The sequence below is a fragment of the Pogona vitticeps genome, chromosome 2, assembly GCF_051106095.1.
Source record: "Pogona vitticeps strain Pit_001003342236 chromosome 2, PviZW2.1, whole genome shotgun sequence".
Classification (NCBI taxonomy): Eukaryota; Metazoa; Chordata; class Lepidosauria; order Squamata; family Agamidae; genus Pogona; species Pogona vitticeps.
This window is the reverse complement of record NC_135784.1, coordinates 46,968,589-46,978,583: the sequence shown is the minus strand read 5'-3', so window position 1 is coordinate 46,978,583 and position 9,995 is coordinate 46,968,589. Positions and strand designations below refer to the sequence as shown.

Below are 9,995 nucleotides of genomic sequence, written 5' to 3'. Positions count from 1 at the left end.
ATAAATAGGGACCACCTCGGTGGGAAGGTAACAGCGTTCCGTGTCTAAGTCGCTCTGGCCACGTGGCCACAGAAGATTGTCTTTGGACAAACGCTGGCTCTGCGGCTTGGAAACGGGGATGAGCACCGCTCCCTAGAGTTGAACACGACTGGACAAAAATTGTCAAGGGGAACCTTTACCTTTACCTCCCTTGAATTACAGCAAAGAATACTAAATATTTCGCTAACTACAGCTCACAGGATTCTTTCCGATAGAGCCATGACACTTAAGAGTGGTATCAAACAGCTATAACTGCATAGTATAGATATGGATTCATCTGGTGAATGTAAATACAATGTAAATACCCATGTTCCAATTATCCAGTGATACCTATATACATTCTGTAGTTTCCAAGAGTAAACCCACATTCCAACCTCACATTTCTCTACCACCCTCCCTAATCTAACTTCTTTAAACTTTCAACCTAAGCTCACAATTAGCTCTGAAATTAAATCTCAAGTTTAGGGTCAGACTTTTAATACAGGTCTCCCTTCCCTCCCACAATGGACGCAGCTGCAATTAATTTATTAATTGTGAGGTGAGGGAGTGAGGATAAAATCCCCCAGAGAAAGAGGGGGTGGAGGACAAAGAGAAACAGGACCAAAACCTTTGTAATCCCCAAACACACAGAGCGAACAATGTAAATAATGTAAAGGCTTTAAAATTGGCATATGGGGAGGCTTTCTCTTCCTTGTGAGGAAGATGATATTTCCTTTTACATCTGGTTTGCATTTTGGCAGAGGATTCTGCCAGGAACAAGTCCAAAAAGAGAACACAATGAATGTATACATTCCTGGAGAGTTCTTTTACTGATCTCCACAGCTCTAAGATTCAGCCCTTGTCCTTCACCATTGCTCTCTTTCTTTAAATTAGCTTTTGTTTCTCAGCTCAAAAACATATGGCCCAACTGTACCATGGCTTGCCATCATCATATAAAGCAATCCACATTTAGAAAATAATTACAGTGGATATGACAAGAAAAATGTTTCCTCATAGAAAATGTTTTCCTAATTGTTTTAAGCCTATTATCTTCCCGAAGGGATTTGTCTGGAGAGCCGTATTAATGACTCTACAGCGGACAGGCTTCACATTTCCAATCATGAAAAGGGGCAGCATATCTGCCCACAATGTCTGTGTCACATCAGGCTTGCAGATGTAGTGCAGGCACAGCTGTTCATGGCCCCACCAATGTAGGAACATAATGGCTTGGCTGTCTCATTCCCCTGCCTAAGAGCGCACATCTCCTCCTTAAGGTGAATATCCACTCATTAGGAGTAGGTCTTGATGAAAGCCCTCACACCCATAAGAATGTTTTTTGGCACATTGCTCCAAATTGCACTTAGAATTAGATAAAAATTAGAAGCATCAGATGGGTTGTTTATGTCTTTTTGATCAATCGGCTAGTCCTGTGTCTCCTTTGTGACATGAAGCTAAGCTTCACAAAGGGAAAACACACTAGTTTAATGCTGACAAACTGTGTGAACCTCAAAAGGAGAAAGAGGCTGCTTGGCTCATTTGTGTGACTGAGGTGAGAAATATTTCTGGAGTCAAAGATTTCAGAGAAGGCTGAATCACCACATCAGGACAGCCTTTCTCACTACGTCCAAGCAACTTTGAGACAAACCTTCTCATCTTTATGCCCATCTAAGCCTTAGAAGGTGAAAGGCTATAGATATAGCAAACCAGGCCTCTGCTCTGTTATATTAGGCAAAGAGTAGATATCATGGATATTAACTATAATTGTTAAATTAAAAACAAACATGCTTGCAGGTTTTTTAAAAGTATTGCTCATGTTTCAGAATGCTTATTTGTTTTGGCCAGAATCCTAATAATATATTTATGCCACTGTAACTCCATAGGTGTAAATTTCAGCAGCAAATTGCAACCCATTAAGAGGTTGACATTAATTTTTTCATACATCATGCACCACTGGAATTTCCTTTGGCTGCAGGAACTAAATATCCTTTCAGCTTTGATCCAGTTGCTTTATTCTGACAGCACTATTCATAATTATCCTTTGGTCTTCTCCAGTCACTGAGCACCTTCGAGTCTGGGAGTCTCGTATTCTAGTGCCATCTCTAGTTTCATTTTGGATTGTCTTGCTATAGGCTTTTTGAAGCCCAGAGTACTTTCTTTTGGACTCTAACTGCCAGAATTCTCCAAGCAAAATTCTGGCCATTTTCAGCTGACAAACACACACTTACACATACTTACACATACCCCTACATTTCACTCAACTGGAGCAGTACCTACCTCTAGGACTGCATGACCTTCTCAAACCTTGTTTCCGAGGAACAATATACTTGCTCCCCATCAAGCTTTATAAAGGGCACCTTCCAAACAATTGTAACTGTCAAGAAGCTCTGTGTAGCTTACTTACTAATATATCAACAACAGGAACCAAGGTCAGACAAGGCAATCCAACCTCAGAGGTAGGCCCTTTCCAGAAAAGCAAAATGTGGAGGTATTTGAAACCTGAAAGTCCTAGAATTCAGCCTAGAGAATTCTTGGAGTTGGAGTGAAAGAAAGAAAGAAAGAAAGAAAGAAAGAAAGAAAGAAAGAAAGAAAGAAAGAAAGAAAGAAAGAAAGAAAGAAAGAAAGAAAGAAAGAAAGAAAGAAAGAAAAAGAAAACACACTTGTATAGAATAATAAAGAACAGTTCACTGTTGCTCTCTTCTGTCTGTACTAATAAATATTATCTTGAGTGTTCCTGTTATTCCCTATGAAAGATGTTCCACAAGTTTCTCCTACCATCACTGCTGTTGCCCAGCAGCTGCCCATCAGGAATTTCTCTGTCCCCATGAGATGAACATGGCTGCACATAAGGAAGTATGACTACTTCAGGGCCCTTGATAGGAACGAAAGACAGGGATATACAATGTTTAAACCTATTATAATGATTGAAAATGCATGTCTTGTCTGTCAAGACTACAAAACCTGGATATCTGGGCTTTGGCATGCATGCTAAGGGAATTGTAAGAATGGCACCCAAGAGTCGTTAATTTTTAAAATGTATTAATTAATGTAAATGTCTCTCTGTATTTGAAGTCAGCAGTACCATTTTGGTCATCCCATGGAAGCCTTCCTTTAGGAAGGTTCTGGTTTCTAGTCCATGGGAAAGGGCAAGTCTGGGGGAGAAAACAATATAGTTAGCCCTTCTCCATCGTTGTGGGGCAGCCATTCCTCCTAGGCAGGGAAAAGACAGAGTCCCATAATGCCTTATGGGATTATAGAGGTGCACCACTGCAGGGGAAACACCTAGGGGGTGCCAGCAGCCATCACTCCATTCAGACAGGCTGGACACAATTATTTCCAACTCCACTGCATAACTTTGCTTTCAGGCAAAGTTACTTGTAAGACAAAATGCTACTCCAATCCATGAAAAAAACCAGGTGCTTCCATTCAGAGGAGCCTCATGGTACAGTGGTTAAATTGCAGTACTGTAGTCAAGACTCTACTCACGACCCAAGCTCTATCCTGATAGGCTCAAGTATCCCCCTCAAGGTTGACTCAGACTTCTATCCTTCTGAAGTCAATAAAACGAGTACCCAGTTTGCTGGAGGGGCGGTCAATATATAGCCTGCACAATTAAACTGCAAAAAGCCCAGACAGTGTTCTAAGCTCTATGGAGGTAGTATATAGTCAGCACAAAATACACGTTAATGAATAAGTAAATAAAAAGCACAAAAAGAGGCAGCTACATTCTACTGAGTTGGAGCAGAGCTGCATCTGGACCCGTCTTACCACAGAATTCAAGCAAGCCTTATCTCGAGATGCTGGGGACCGAACTTGCAAAGCCTGTGTTCTTCCACTGAGCTACATACCCTGCCCAGATCTGAATCCTTTTGACACATTTCTACTGAGTTGGCTGGGAAGCAGCAGCCACCTGTCAGGGATATAAAATGTGCAACCTGCGTTCAGCTCAGTCAGTTTAAGATGTAGCACATGAGCAGGTGCTTGAGATGGAGAGCATGAGCAGGTACTAAGATCTGACTTTTGTACTGGCTTACATCTCCACCCACCCACCCCTTTGTTGTGAAGGTAACCCTTTTTTCTGACATTGCAACAACATCATTAAAAAACGGACTTGTCTTTTACTCTGTTTGGTTAAATGATTAATTTATCTCACATTCACCTCAAATGAGCCCATTAAAAGATTCCGTTCCCCCCCTCCCAAAGTGCTGCTCATTACCCTATAATTTTAAGTAATTAAATCAGAATAAATGGCTGTGTGAAGATATTTTAATGTAATGTCTAATTATATCTGACCTAGACGCTGAACTATAATCATTAACTACATGAACTGTGTAATGTTCCGAAGACTCTTTAATAATTTATACGCTGTGGATTTTGCTGGGAGCTGGAGTCACAGGACAGCCAGCACCTGCCTCTGCCTGCGCTCCAGCAACTGAACTGTCAATTTGCTCTGGAACCTGCTGTGCCTGATTGATTTCTTCATGCAGCACGTGATTTCTGCATCTCATGCATCTCGGCTCCGTGGGGCTGTGTTTTTCATTCTTCGGTGAAGATTAGGCCCTCTGGTGGAAACTGTGGGACATGGGGTCCCCCAGGCATTGTTGGGTTGCAGCTCCCATTGGCCCCCTAAATCAAGGGTGAAGTATAAGAAAAGTTGCAATCTCATAATGGCTGAAGAACCACACATTTCCCCATCTCAAATCTTGAGCTACCAGATTGTTCCATGACCAGTATCAATGGCATGCATTTTGTTTCCTACTACTTTCTCCTTATATGACACAGTTTTTGAGATAGCATGGGTTCAACTGCAAAGGAAAGGCATAAGGAGTAGAAGATTCTTTCATGGGGTGAAATCACATATAGGGACCATTATATGCATGTCTAACCACGTGCCTAGCAACTCAATCTGTTTTTTCACAATAACCACAAATTGATTGGATATCACCATGGTGACAACCCCAGACATTTTGTTACCTGAAGAGAACATCGGATGGCAGGTTTTCCCAATCTGTGTACCAAAGTCAACTGGACTGAAAACTGTTTGTTTCCTCAGTATTGGAGATGGAACAGCACCCATCACCACAACTAAGGGGGCAGGCTAGGTTGGGGCGGGAGGTTGCAGGGCAGATCCTGCCATTCAAAACTCTGTCTTCTAGTACCTTGCTGCTGCCACCTGCCACCAGCTGCCTGACACTACTGTCTACCCTGAGAGACGTGGTCCAGTGTGGATTTACAAGCTTGGCATAATCCATATGCTGGACTCTGCACATGAACATATATTCTCAATAAACTGTTCTGGTGTACTGAAAATTGGGAAACGAACCTGCATGCCTCAGGATATTATTTGATGACATTTTCCATCTGTGGATTTACATAAACAGAGCTAGCCATATCATTAGACTCAAGGAAGCAGTTGCCTTAATTGGCAGGACACTGGGGGCAGTGAATCTGCTGCTCTTCTTCCACAGCCACCCCCATCCCAGGAAGGCCTATGATCCAGAGACCGCTGCTGCTCTGGGCTATGTCTCTCCTCCTCCTACTCCTCCTTTTCCTCCTCTTCCTCCTCATTCTTTCCACATGTGCAGGGAGGGGCCTGAACCAGTGATACTTAGAAAGACCAGAGGCCAGTTCTACCCACAGCTAGCTTTTCCCCTCAAATGCCTGGTTACAAGAAGATCTTCAGAGCCAGTGGTCCATGGGGCAAATGTCTATATCACCTATGCCCTCTCTTGGAGTTCGGCATTCAAGAAAGAAAGAGGCTTTGTTCAGAGCCAGCCTCTTGCCTCTGGAAGCAGCATTCAAGAATGCAATGAAAGTGTCACTCAAGCATTCAAGAAAAAGAAACAACTCAGTATGGAACTGGTCTCCAGAAATGCTGCCAATTCTGTTTGTAATGCTTCTCCTGCCACCTGCCCACCCCAGCATGCACAGATGCAGCTGCAGCTTCCAGAACCCCCATTACACATTCTATTTGCTGATTGTCCTGCTGTAGGAGGGAGACATGATGAGGAAGGACAGTGGGCCAGACTCATGATGGGTGATATTTTTCTTCCCACTGTAGGGGAACAGATGCAACAGATAAGCTTGGGCAGAAAACGCATCATGTCAGTGGAATGAGTGTGGGTGAAACAACTTCACAGTTGGTAAGAGCCTACTTTGAGCACCAAAGTTTAAATAAGATCAAATTAATTTATATAAATTGAGTCCTAGCCATTCATAATATCTTTATAGTCAACATATTTTGGAGCAATGTTTTAGAAAAACATCTGTATAGGCTTCTAATGAATTCTGTACTCAGGTACGAGAGGGAAAGGCTCAATACTGATAAGTATTGAGCCTTTCCCAGAAATAAATTGAGCTAGGAAGCTATAAATTGCAGGGTGTATTGGCCAATTTGTCTGTATTCAATGGTGCCTCCTAGAGTGGTCCATTGGGCCAAATAGGCAGGGTATAAATCAAATAAACTAAACTAAACGTGCAAAAGTCAACTGCCTATGATTTTGACTTATCTTTCATGTTGAGGTACAAAGTGAACATGGCAGCATCTCCAGAAAAGTTCATTGTGGAAGAGCATAGGACCATAATCAAGCCCCTGTTTCTCCAAGGGAAAGGTGCAAAGCAGATCCATGATGAAATGTCACAAACTATGGGTGACAGTGGCCCTTCATATGCAACAGTTAAACGTTAGGTTGTCAGTTTTAAAGCTGGCCATTTCGATGTTGAAATAGAAAAACCCAGTGGAAGGCCTGTTTCTTTCTCTGTGCCTGCAAATGTGAAAGCCATCCATGACATGATCACGAAGGACCGCCGAATATCAGCCAAAAGTATTGCTCTATACCTGAGAATATCATGCGAGAGAGTTGCTGCCATTATCCACAATGACTTGGAAATGAGAAAGCTGGCAGCAAAGTGGATCCCCAAACTTTTGACAACCGAACAAAAGAGGAAACGTGTGCAGTCATCAGTGGCTGTTTTGGAACATTTTGCAAGAAATGAGTCAGATTTCCTGGGCAAACTGGTAGCTGGTGATGAGACATGGAGCTACTGTTATGATACTGAGACAAAAGAACAGTTTAAGGAATGGAGGCATAGTGGTTCCCCCAGGCCAAAGAAGTTCTGAGTGCAAAGGTCAGGGCAGAAGCAAATGACAACAGTTTTTTTGGGATAAGAGGGGAGTTCTACTGGTGGACTACCTCCAACAGGGTTCAACTATCAATGCAAAATATTACTGTGCTTTATTGATGAAGTTGAGGCAAAACATCAAGGAGAAATGTTGAGGAAAGTTCTCCTGTTGCATGACATCGCCTCATCACACACTGCAGGTGAAACAATGGCAAAACTGACATCCTTAGGCTTTCAAGCGATGTCCCATCCACCTATTCTCCCGACCTGGCTTCTTCTGACCCAAACTCAAAAAAAAAAAAAAAATCTAAAGGGACAATTATTTGGGAGTGTTCTGGAAGCAACTAATATTGCAAATGAGTGGTTACACCAGCAGTCAGAAGAATTTTATTTGTAGGGACTTAGGAAGCTGCAGGACAGATGTTGCAAGTGCATTGAATTCCTGGGGGAATATGTAGAATAGTGTGGCAGTTACAGCTTCCTAGCTCAATTTTTTCTGGGAAAGGCTGAATAGTTATCAGCACCCCCTCGTATATAGTAACAAATTGGAGTTCTGTTGTCACATTTTGCTCTGGATGATGCGCCTTTTTTCTTTCCTTTCCAACAGAGCCAGGGCAGATTTCCAGGTGAAAAAATATGGGAATAATCCAGTGACACAGGATAGTGTTTGGAGTAACACTTTCCCATTACTATTCCTCACTTTTAATTCTCCCTCCCTCCCTCCCTCTCTGTCACAGACACAGAATTATACATATATACACAATTGTTTGACATGGTTTTGTAGTCCCAACGGGTTGTTAAATGCATTTTAATTTGTAGAGAGTTGGTAGGGATGGCATCTCATTAATTTTTTTTAACAATAAATATAATCACCTTCAACAGATTTTATGCCTTGGACTGAAAAGATGAAATGCCCAGTGCAAGAGTAAACCATAAAAATAACTGGTGCCACCTATTGGTGCAAATTGCAGGCTATAAAGTGATTAATTTATCATCTGTATAATTATTCCCCAATTGATAACAAGGGGTGGTAGACCAGAGTTTATTATTCATTTTAATTGTTTTAAGTTACGTTTCAATCAGGGCTGTTTTTATGTCTGTTTGGTTTTCCTCCCCTTTTTAATTTTCTGAGCTTGGTTTCTAAGCATGGGCTTGCAGCCAAATGAACATATACCACTTGGATTTGTGCCTTTGTAAAGATATCAGCAGGCACATTTAGATCAATGCAAGGCACAGGATGCCTATGAGAGGCAAAGAACATTAAGAAGTGTGAAATCAACTTGCTTTTTAGAACTCTTCATATCACAAAATTGCTCCTCAAAGCATAAATTTCTATATACCTTTTTAAAAAAACACTTTTGGTATTCCTTTTCATTTCTTCCTTCCTTTCTTTTTTTTCTTAGTGGCCAGAATCCAAAGATAAGAGAGACATAGGCAGGCATGAAACACAAGTACAGCCATAACTTTGCATTGCTTTCTCACCACATTGCTTTCAGTTTGTCTTTCAAGATCAAAGAGAAGGAAGTCTCTTGACTAGTTGCAATTCTGGCTCCAAAATTATAAAGGAAATTGCTAGCTGCTCATGATCATCTGTTACATGTACATAACCCTTTCTTGAATCTCAGCCATTGCTTAACTATGGCAGTAGTAGTTAATGAACACTGATACAAGCAAAAAAGGCTGGTGTGGCTTCACAAAAAGCTCAGACAGGACCTGAAAACAAACAAACAAAAGACACAAAGTATAGGCAAAAGTATAGACAAATAGTATAGACAAATACAGTGGTGCCCCCGCATAGCGACATTAATCCATTTAATGTGTTCCTATGGGGGGTAAACTCACTGCTAAGCGGGAATCCTCCATAGGGCCGCCATTTTCGCCGCCTCGATAAGCGGCCATTTTGGAACCGCTGATCAGCTGTGCGAAAATGGGGCCTTTGGGAGGATCGCGGGGGAGGGCTCCCCCGCAGTCCTCGCAAAGCCCTAGCCGGCATTTTCGCCCAGCTGAGCAGCGGGCGCTTGGGAAGGAGCGTGGGGGAGGGCTCCCCCGGCTCCTTCCCAAGCGCCCGCCGGCTTTTTCGCCCAGTAAACGCCACCCTCTTGCTCATCAGTGTTGAAGATTTCTGCCACTACATCCCCAATGGGCAAAGTCTACTTTGATGCCAATTGCCTCAGTGCCTAATGCCTATTAAGATATGCTTTCCTGCCTACTTTGCTGCCAACTACCTCAGTACCAGATGGGGCAACAGTCTACTTTGCTGTTATGTGCCTCAGTACCCAATGAGGCAAAAAAGCCTGCTTTGCTGCCAACTACCTCAGTGCCCGATGGGGCCTAAAAGCCTACTTTGCTGTCAAATACCTCATTGCCTCCTAGGGGCAAACTCTGGCAAATGTGATGTTGCTGAAGACAAATGGCCTCATGCATCTGTGTGCCTGCCAGAGACAAACCAAGCTACCTCAGTGCCAAAGATCTCTCCTTCTACTGGGACCAAATATAACTCCCTCAATGCCATGGGCCGTGTGGTAAACTATCCTGGGGGGATCCAATTTGTGGGTGAATAACATGAATGTACAATATCCAATCTTCACCAACCTTGGCAGGCATGTTGGGGAAAGACATAGAAAGCTTTCATGTGATTCCAGATTCTTTAGGTACCTGGGGGAGCTTTCCTGGAAATGTGTCTTCCTTGTGACTATATAACTAAGGGGTCCATTATCCAATGTTCATCAAGCTTTCTGGACTTGTAGAACAGCGTCTGAGGAAAGCTTCCCTGCAAATGTGGTGTCTCTAGGTGCTTGTGGGTAAGTTTTATAGCCTTTTAAAGCAAAGATGAATCGATAAATTGATTCATCGATTTG

The 9,995-nt window shown here is 42.5% G+C and overlaps 1 long non-coding RNA gene across 1 annotated transcript; it reads right to left on the bottom strand.

Moving 5' to 3' along the window:
• Positions 1–3,146: 3,146 nt before the first annotated feature.
• Positions 3,147–8,990, bottom strand: LOC144586629 (uncharacterized). The gene is made up of 2 exons (XR_013541552.1): positions 8,478–8,990; positions 3,147–4,641 (listed from the first exon to the last, which is right to left on the bottom strand). It is a non-coding gene; the product is annotated as an uncharacterized LOC144586629 (long non-coding RNA).
• Positions 8,991–9,995: the final 1,005 nt, after the last annotated feature.